Below are 9,361 nucleotides of genomic sequence, written 5' to 3' on the forward strand. Positions count from 1 at the left end.
TGCTTCAGAACTTACTCGGAGTAAGTTCCTGGCTGAGATCGTATTGTGCTTGTCTCCTTGCACCACTGAAGAAGAAATCTCCAAAGAAGATGCATGAATTTAATGCAAAGAACTTTATGTGAGTTTGTTGCTCCAGATTGACTGAGTTATTTTGAAGCTGGAGGTTTTGTGTTTTTGAAGCTGCTTGTTTAATTTTCTCCTTGACTTCGCTACTTAAGAGTAAACTTTGATTTTTCAATTTTCTTGGCTTGTATTTGCTCATTGTGGATGCACAAAAGGGCTGGATAAGTCTGGACAGGACTGCACGCAGTTTGTTTTTTTCACAAACCAGTAACAGATTCCCCCAGGCAGCAACCAGCCAGGCTTTGAAGCTGCAAGGCCATTAAATGCTAATCAAAGTGGTAAATTGCAACATTCACACCTGCCTCAAGCAGACAAGAGTTCTTTCTCCCACCCTGAACATTCCACAGATATATAAACCTCAATTTCCAAGTTTCCAACAGACCTCTCAACCTCTAAAGATGTCTGCCACATATGTGGGTGAAACATCAGGTGATAATGTTTCTGGAACATGGTCATATAGCCTGGAAAACTCACAGCAACCCATTTAACAAACTGTTATGGATAAGATTCATACAAATAATTCATCCTCACTTTTTGAAGTGAGAGCATGTGTTGCATCTTTCATGATCTTGTATTGATAGTATCAGTGATGCCATTCATAACGAACAATCTCAATCAACATTTCACAATTGTTCACCTTTTTTTGAGTTATTTTGTAAAATATAGATCAGCAAGTATAAAAATGAGTTGACCAAAGGCAAAAAAAAAAAAAAGATATCGATCTGTATTGGCAGCATATTTTTCATTCAAAAGTGACATAGAACAATTCATTTTCTAAGTAAGGGTTCTTTTGTGTCTTCTTTTACATGCTCTGATACACTATACAAGGCTTGTTAAATTTGCATTTTTTTTAGCACATAATAGGTTTTATTTTTGGAACTGATTCTTCCTTTTGATTTTCCACAATAAATGGAGAAGCTTTCATGTTTATCTTAACAGAAAGTGGTGAGAATTAAGATCACTTTCCTTTCTCTACAGTGCAACAACCATTTTGTGATATTTCTGCTTTCTACACCTTCTAGTGTTTTTTTGATAGAAGCTTCCCTGATTCCGTAATGGAGTACATTTTTCATTGTCCCATCCTCTCAGCAATCCTGTCTACTCTGTGGTAGGAATAGTTCTTACCATTCATAAAGGAATGGTGGAAATTCAGAGCTACTGCTAATAAAGCCTGAAACAGAATCTACTTGTTTTTCATTCTCTGCAAAACTCAATCATCTTTCACATTGTCTATCACCAAGGGCCTTGTGATGACTTCTAAAGTGTTATGGTTAGTCATTTCATGGACCTCTGTGCCAAATAAAAAACAACAAAAATTGCCTCAGGAATAAACATAAACATGAAATATAGAACCTTGTGGGCTGTCACAACATACATCTCACGTTGTCTGCTTTCAGAGTTAATTGTTATGCTCTCTAGCTGCCTTCAGGTTCTTGTTTTTCTAGATGGATTGTGACTTCTCTTGAAAAGAGTCCCTAAAGCCTAGTACTTTGTTGTTTCATGTAGTGTTTGGATGAAGACTTCTGCCAGAGAAAACTACCATGTATTAATCAATATACAAATGTACATTTTATCTAAAGTTCTGCTGATATTTAAATGATAAGCCTACCTAAACTATCAAGATACTGTCTGATCTTGGAGGCCAAGCAAGGCCTCTTGGATGTGACATCATCAAGAAATATGAGGCACCATAGAAGATGTTTCAGAGGAAGGGAATGGCAAACCACTTCTGTGCATTTCGTGCATAAGAAAATCCTATGAAATTCATGATGTCACTGTAAGTCATCAAGAGATGTGTGAACCCTATGCAGAAAGCTATTCCTGTACAATAAGAGATGTAGGTGGGAGGTGGACAGAAGCCACATATTCTGACTGTTCCCAACCTCTATGCATGCATCACAGCTTTGGGGCAGAAGCAGAGCATTTCATATTTAAAATGTTATTTTGGGTGTCTAAAGTTTTACCCAATGCCAAAAGATAAGCATATGCCAGCGTGTGAAGGTTCTAATCAAAATAATATATTGGATGGGAGCAGGACATGGGGGAAATTCCATGTACAAGACAACACGTGCAACAGGGCTCTCATTTTTAATTTTGTTGTGCCCATAAGCAATTTATATTTTAAAATGACTGTAAGCATCTATGATTATCAGTGGTATGCCGTTGTTTAAAATAAAGAAAATAGTTATTCACTCCATTTTCAAAACATATTTCTCTAATACAGTGGTTTTCAACCTGTGGGTCCCCATGTGTTCTGGCCTACAACACCCAGAAATCCCAGCCAGTTTACCAGCTGTTAGGATTTTAGGGAGTTTGAAGGCCAAAACATCTGGGGACATATGGGTTGAGAACCTCTGCTCTAATAGAAGGTTTTATTTTTCCAGTTTTGAAGTAAACAGTAGAAGGAATGCATCCTAGAGAGTAAATTAAATTTTCAGCTGACTCATAGCCACACATGATTCAATAATCAAATAAATTTGACAAATCCATTTAATATCTTGCCACATGCTTCACACTTTCTGAATAGCTGAGAGATTGCAGGGTGCAGTACTTACCTTGGTTTTTCCTCTTATGGAGAGATAGTTGGAAACTTGTGTTGGTTTTGGTTGCCTGAGTTTATTTATAGACTTTGTGCTGAACATAGGCAGAAACAGGCAGCATTGCTTTTCTACAGCTAGCAAATCTACCACCCCATCAGATTTCCCAGAGAAAGATCCAAATCAAGACATGCTTTATAGAACTCAAACTACTTTCCTTCCTACCTCCCTGCCTGTGTCTTGCTTACTCTTAAAAATGCTTCTGCCCCCCCCCCCCCATTAATATCTCTTTCTTCAGTTTCAGGGCCGACAAAAATCTGTCATTGTTTCAAGCAAACATTGATAACTGTTTGCAGTAGCGTGATGGTAAATCCATAACAATATGATACATCTTGCTAAAGATTAACCCAAGAGATGTATTGGCACAGTTTTTGACCAGATTTTTTAAAAATAGAAATGGAAGTTTCACCACAAAAAGGCTACAAATGAGGAAGAAAATGATAAAAAAAATGCATATATGCTTTTAATTTCGCTCAGCAGAATGAAAAATGGAAATGTTTTCTTCTTTCATGCAGAAAGATTCCATGCATGCAATAATAAAGTAAGCAAATATTTATATCCCTACTAATGAGTGGGAATGATGTGACTTTACTGGTGCAAATGTTTCTAGTTATTTTTTATATCTTACTTTCAAAAGTTACTTTAGTAAAAGTTTAGTGATTTTTTTCTCTTTATGACAACTAGTAAAAAAATCAAGCGGAGAGTGATCTTACTCCACTGAGGAATGGTAGTGAATTATCCCCAAACACAGTAATGAATCATAGAAACAAATTACTTTTAAAAGGTTACCCTGTTCTGATTTAAGCATACATTATGTTCCGTTCATGTAGTGTCAATATGAAGAAGGCCTGCCTTGAGTCATATCTAAATTACCCCCAAGATAAGTATGTGAGATCAAAGCACATGCTTTTATTACACGTTAGTTTCCAAAGGAGCAGAGCAATGTGGCAAAAGACTTTGTCATTCCAACTAGCAAATACCACATACATAAAGATAGATTCATTCCTAATAATAAGTTTGTTTAGAAAACTTCATTGTTGGAGAGGTGGCCAAAAAAGAGGTGAACTGAGAAGATCAGAGTATGTGTGTGTTTGCGTGCTTAGAGTAAAGTACCTTGTTAATCCAAAGCTTTGGGGGAAACTGAACAATTTAAATAGCTGAGAGACAATGCTTAATGCTGCTTTAGTTTGAGGATTTGTGTACTGGTATCTTTCAAAATAATTTAAAATGAAATGCCTTTATACAATGCAATTCAGTTCTGCCTCTGTCCAATCCACAGCTATCCTCAATAGGACATAGAAAAATCCTTCGCTCTGCATGATGTTCAATCCTCTTTGAGGGCGGAGAAGGGACCATGCTGGTGTTTCAGCAGTAGAAAACTGGTCACGCAAGGTCTCTGAGTTTCATATTTTTTTAAAGTGTACCTTTGTTGTATTTTGGAGCTGTTGGATACCTAAGGTAGGCAATGATTAGGAAACTTATGTTTTTCTGAAATTTTGAAATATATTCATTGATTGCATGTGTAGACTGCGTGATGCTCTCTGGGTTTTATACAATAGATACACAATTATAAAATGCAAGTAATGAGACAGCAAGTAGAAACAGCACATGATAAAAACAGCAACAAGGAGAAAACCACAACAACACATTAACCAAAGCATCAGTTAGGTAGTCTAGCTGCTCTGTTTTGAACTAAGCAATGTTTTTTGGACTATTTTGAAAAGCAGCTCACATACAATAAATTGCAGAATTTCAAACTGGAATTTACTAGATCATCTATATCATCTATATTACCCAGCACTTAACTAAAATTATCCTTGAAAAATAAAAAACATAACATTAAAAAGCTATAAAATTAATCTGTATTCATGATTTCAAATGGTAACAAAGTAGGACTTTTTTAAAATGAGAAAAATTAACTCACCCATTTATTTTGTATGCTAACTAACTGTTCATTTATCCATCTAAACAATACTAAAATTTTAAAGAATGGTTTGGTGCTAGAAATTGTAGATCGTCAGCATCTTTCCAAGATAATACCGGTATCTGCTCTACTTAATAAATCAACAATAAAGGTGGTTTATATTAGAGATCGTGTATATAAATAATACCAATAATGACTCTAGCTTCAATTTAGATAATCCTGTTTATTCAATAATGTTTAATACGTGAACACAATATAAACATTCTTCAAGACAGATCTGTGAGAAAATAATCCTATATATAATTCTCCGTATATTCAACATCCAAGATAATTAGACTGACAGAAATTCTATCCAGGCTTTTCTGAGTCATATCCCAATAGAAAAGGTTCTTTAATTAGACTTACTTCATAGTTTCATACAGAATGAAAATGAAAATTCATAACAAATGCTTTTTGACAATTTCTTTCTCGAGTCACGATAATTAGATATGTCTTCACTGTGGTACAAATTCCCATCAACTTTTGCAGAGGCATAAATAAAAAATCTCAGAATAGTAATATTTCATACAAAGGTGAGATGTTCAAACTAATTTTAGATGTATGCTTCCTTCAAGTATTCAGTATTTGTCCACGATTCCATTATGTCCTACACCAGTGGTTCTCAACCTGGAGTCCCCAGATGTTATTGGCCTACAACTCCCAGAAATCCCAGCCAGTTTACCAGCTTTTAGGATTTCTGGGAGTTGAAGGCCAAAAACATCTGGGAACCCCAGGTTGAGAACCACTGTCCTACACATTATTAGTTGCTATCCTGTTTTTTGTCAGAGAAAGAGTATCCAGTGGTGAACCGTGCATGAAATATTCCTTGGCGGCACTTATTCTTCTGAAGCCACAATCTTATCCATGATAATTAAACAGCATGATAATGCAACTGTAGGAAGAAAATCAAATTATTAGAAATCCTGTGCAGGAGACACTGCTAAAAAAAATCCAAATAAATGTGTATTAGAAGAAATCAAGCCTGAAACCTCCCTAGAAGTCAAGATAACTAAACGGAGATTGTGGTAGTTTTGACATATCATGAGAATGCATCACTCATTAGAAAAACAATACTTGTTAAGGTAGAAGGCAGTGGGAAAAGGGGAAGACTACATTAAATGTGGATAGACTCAATCTAGGAAGCCACGGCCTTGAATTTGTAAGACCTGAGGAGAGCTGTTGTTAATGGTAGTTTGGATGTCTTTCATAAGTCACAAGAAGGACATTTTTACATGGTCCAAAAATTGGCAGTGGTGACGGGGATTTTTGACTTCAGCCACAGAGCTCGATGGCTCCCTTCACACCCCGGAAAAATACTTCTGGGGCAGCTCCCTGGCTGAACTGAGCAAACACCCTGCCGCCACCACAAAATCACTGGCAGCAGTCGGTGGGTGGTTTCCCATCTTTCCATGAGGAAAAATGAGTCAAGTTGACTCAAGAAGGCTTCCCTCCATGTGATGAGGTGGGGGGGGGGGGGGAGAGAGAGAGAGAGAGAGAGAGAGAGAGAGAGCTGTGACTGTGCAGGGCACCACTGGGATTGCTGAGATTTGCAGCAAAGCACAAGCATTCTGGCTGCAAATGTGAAGAAGTCCTAAGATTCAATTTCATGGCAGCCTGCAACAAAAAAGATAAAGAACAGTATTACTTCTCATTAGGAGCTGTTAGAATATACAGTTTCAGAGATAAATTACAGTTCTTCCAGATTGGTCTAAAGTTTAGATTCCAAAGAAGCATCACTTCTTGCAGCATAGCTCCTTGAATTTTGCAAGAGTTTGCTGATAGTTGTCTTCTTTCTGTCTATTTGTTTTTGAAGGGAGGAGGCTGTTTTTAGCAATTTCTTACATCTTCACTAGAACTTTCTCCACATGGTTGGCTGAGGTTCTCCTCTGATTTGAAGAGCTAATTTTCTCCTATGTGAATTTCTATTTTGGTTAGTTATAGCATTACAGCACAAAAGTGTCATTTCATTGATGCAGTATAGCACTATAATTTGAGAGAGAGAAGGGAAAAGAGAAGGGATCATATGGTTCTGATACATCATAGAATTTAAAAGGAACAGATTCAACTTAAGAGTAAAATATTTCAGCTGGTGCCAAAAAGTACCAGAAAACAGTCCGGGACAAAATATTGTTTGGATCAGTGGTTCTTACTCTTTTTTGTCCTATGGACCCTTTTGCCAATCAAGTGAAAATCATGGAGCCCTTATTAGAACGTAAAGCCAAATGTTTGACACTCAACATTTTAATATCTTTAAATTAAAATTTAAGATTATTCAATATTACAACTTCCCCGCAATTTCAGTACCTGATAACTACTACAATTTATTGTATACATTCATTTATAAGTGAAGGAAATGCTAGACTTCAGTTAGAGATCAGAGAAAATAAAGACAAGTTGATTTTTTTCAATTCAAGCTCACAGACCCTTGAAATCCTTCCATGGAGAGTCCCTGGTTTAGATTAAAGAACCCCTGGTTTAGATTAAATCAGGAAGAGCAACAAATATACTTTTGCCTTACCTAGAGGCCTTTTAGTTTTAGGGTTTGTTTTTTTTCAAATTCCAGGGAAGAGTAGAAATTTTAGGGCTGAAGGAAAATTTTGTTGGGGGGGGGGAGAAATCTTAGTGGTGCAATGTCCTCATTTTGCCCTCTTCTCCATAGTTTGACCTGAGGTACAACTACCATTGGCAAAACAATAAATTCCCAGCACTTCCTTCTGGAATTGACTGTCAAAATAGGAACAGAGCTATTGCAATCAGTGTCCCCACATCCCAACTCAATCTACCTTAACAGATGCCATGACTGATGATACTGAAAACCATTAACCAATACCAAAGAGCCTACAAAGTTCCTAATGGTCAAGTTCATCTCGACAGATGGCTTCTCTTTTAATTCCAGGCCTGAAACTTAATTAAAAACAAAAACATTTCAAAAATCTGATCAATCAAAGAGAGTCCTAGCTTTTATTGTTGTGTGCTTCTTTAAGTATCTTTTCCAGAAAGGAGATATTACCAGATGACCTCTAGATCTTGGCCCAGAGATCTGAGAAGACAACGTGGGATATAAATACGAAAATAAACACACAAATAAAAGAACATACTGTTTTCATCTACATCAGACCTCAGGTTCTATTTCTTCAGAAGGAACTGGAGTGCTAGCTTTTAAAAAGAGCCTGTCTACACCTGAAAAAGCCCCATCTTCATCTACCACGTATTTTCTTGATCCACGTAGACCCTGTTAGCACCCATGCAGCAATCGCATCATGGTGAGCTCCATCTTTAATGACTATACCTGCCTCTTGGGCAAACTCACCTCAAGGTCAACTTACATATGAAAAACTTCTCCCATGCGCACTATTGGTGGCCACATAGCAGTGACAACTTCATTCCCCCCCCCACATGTACAAGAACATATGTAATGATTTTTTAATTTATTTTAGCATAAAATGTATATTGTATTTTACATGTTTATGTTACTTGTGGCACTGAATTATTGCCAATTTGGAAGCCACTGAGTCTGCTCCGGAGTTGAGATAGAGTGGGGTAAAATGCACATGTTTAAATTATCAATTTAATATTTTTGAATACTAGGTGCTCAAAAATACTTTTATTAAACCACAAAATTGCATAAGACAGTGGCTTTTTATGGTTGAAAATCTTCTATGAAAATAATTACCTTATATAAGCATGTTTAAATCGAGAAATGTTAGTAAAAAATTAAGCCAAAAACCGGTATTGACTTATCCATGGGTCAATGTGAGTATTTTACCTTGACTCTTCTATATATAAAAGAAATCATCCTCTTTTCTTAGTAGAATGGCAAAAGTCCTGGGAGGAACCTAAAAGATGCATCGACCCTTGCTACTGTCTCTGCCACAACACCATTTCTAGCCTTTTTTGAAAGTCAGGGCAGTGAAATTGTAGTAGTGACAGCCAGAAGTAACATTAGTGATGTTCCATTTCAACGCTTTCATGATCCTCAACTTATCCACAAGACCTATCAATATCCATAAATTTGGCCTCAAAATATGCCCTCAATTTATACATGAGGTCAATTTACACATGGGTATGTATAATATTTTGAACAGGAACTGATATTCTGGTTTTAGTAGTTGTTATGAAGTATGAATATTGGATTGATCAAAGTATACCTGATTAGAGTTGCTCATTTATGATTACATGAAGTCCTGGAAAAACCCAAAAGATGCACCACACTGGCCTGGAAAGCCAGTGTAGTGTAGTACTTTGAGTGTTGTACTGGGAATGATAAGTTGGGGTTGACTTGAAGTCACATAACAATAACAACAAAAAGCACTTGTCTGAGTACACTCTTTTGAGAGGGGCTGTTTCACAATGCAGTTTATGTGGAAAGGTACATTCCATATAAATGCTTATTTAGGTGACATTGAAATGCCAGCTTAAGCAGTTATTCTAGCTATTGTGAACATGGAAGCATTTGAAAAGAAGTGGAGGAGGCGCATAGATCATTAGTCTTCTACTTGTAATCCACTGTTTGCCCCATCCTTTTTTCTTCCCTAAAAGAAAGGTTCTAATTACAGAGGAAAAGCTGCAAAAGCTGCATGATGTCTTTTCTTGTGACTGGGGGTGCCAAAAGTGAACCTTCTAGAAGAATCCAGTGTTGCTAAAGTTAATGGATGAGGACAGTTCAAAATAGATGCAC

The sequence above is a fragment of the Anolis carolinensis genome, chromosome 1, assembly GCF_035594765.1.
Source record: "Anolis carolinensis isolate JA03-04 chromosome 1, rAnoCar3.1.pri, whole genome shotgun sequence".
NCBI lineage: Eukaryota > Metazoa > Chordata > Lepidosauria > Squamata > Dactyloidae > Anolis > Anolis carolinensis.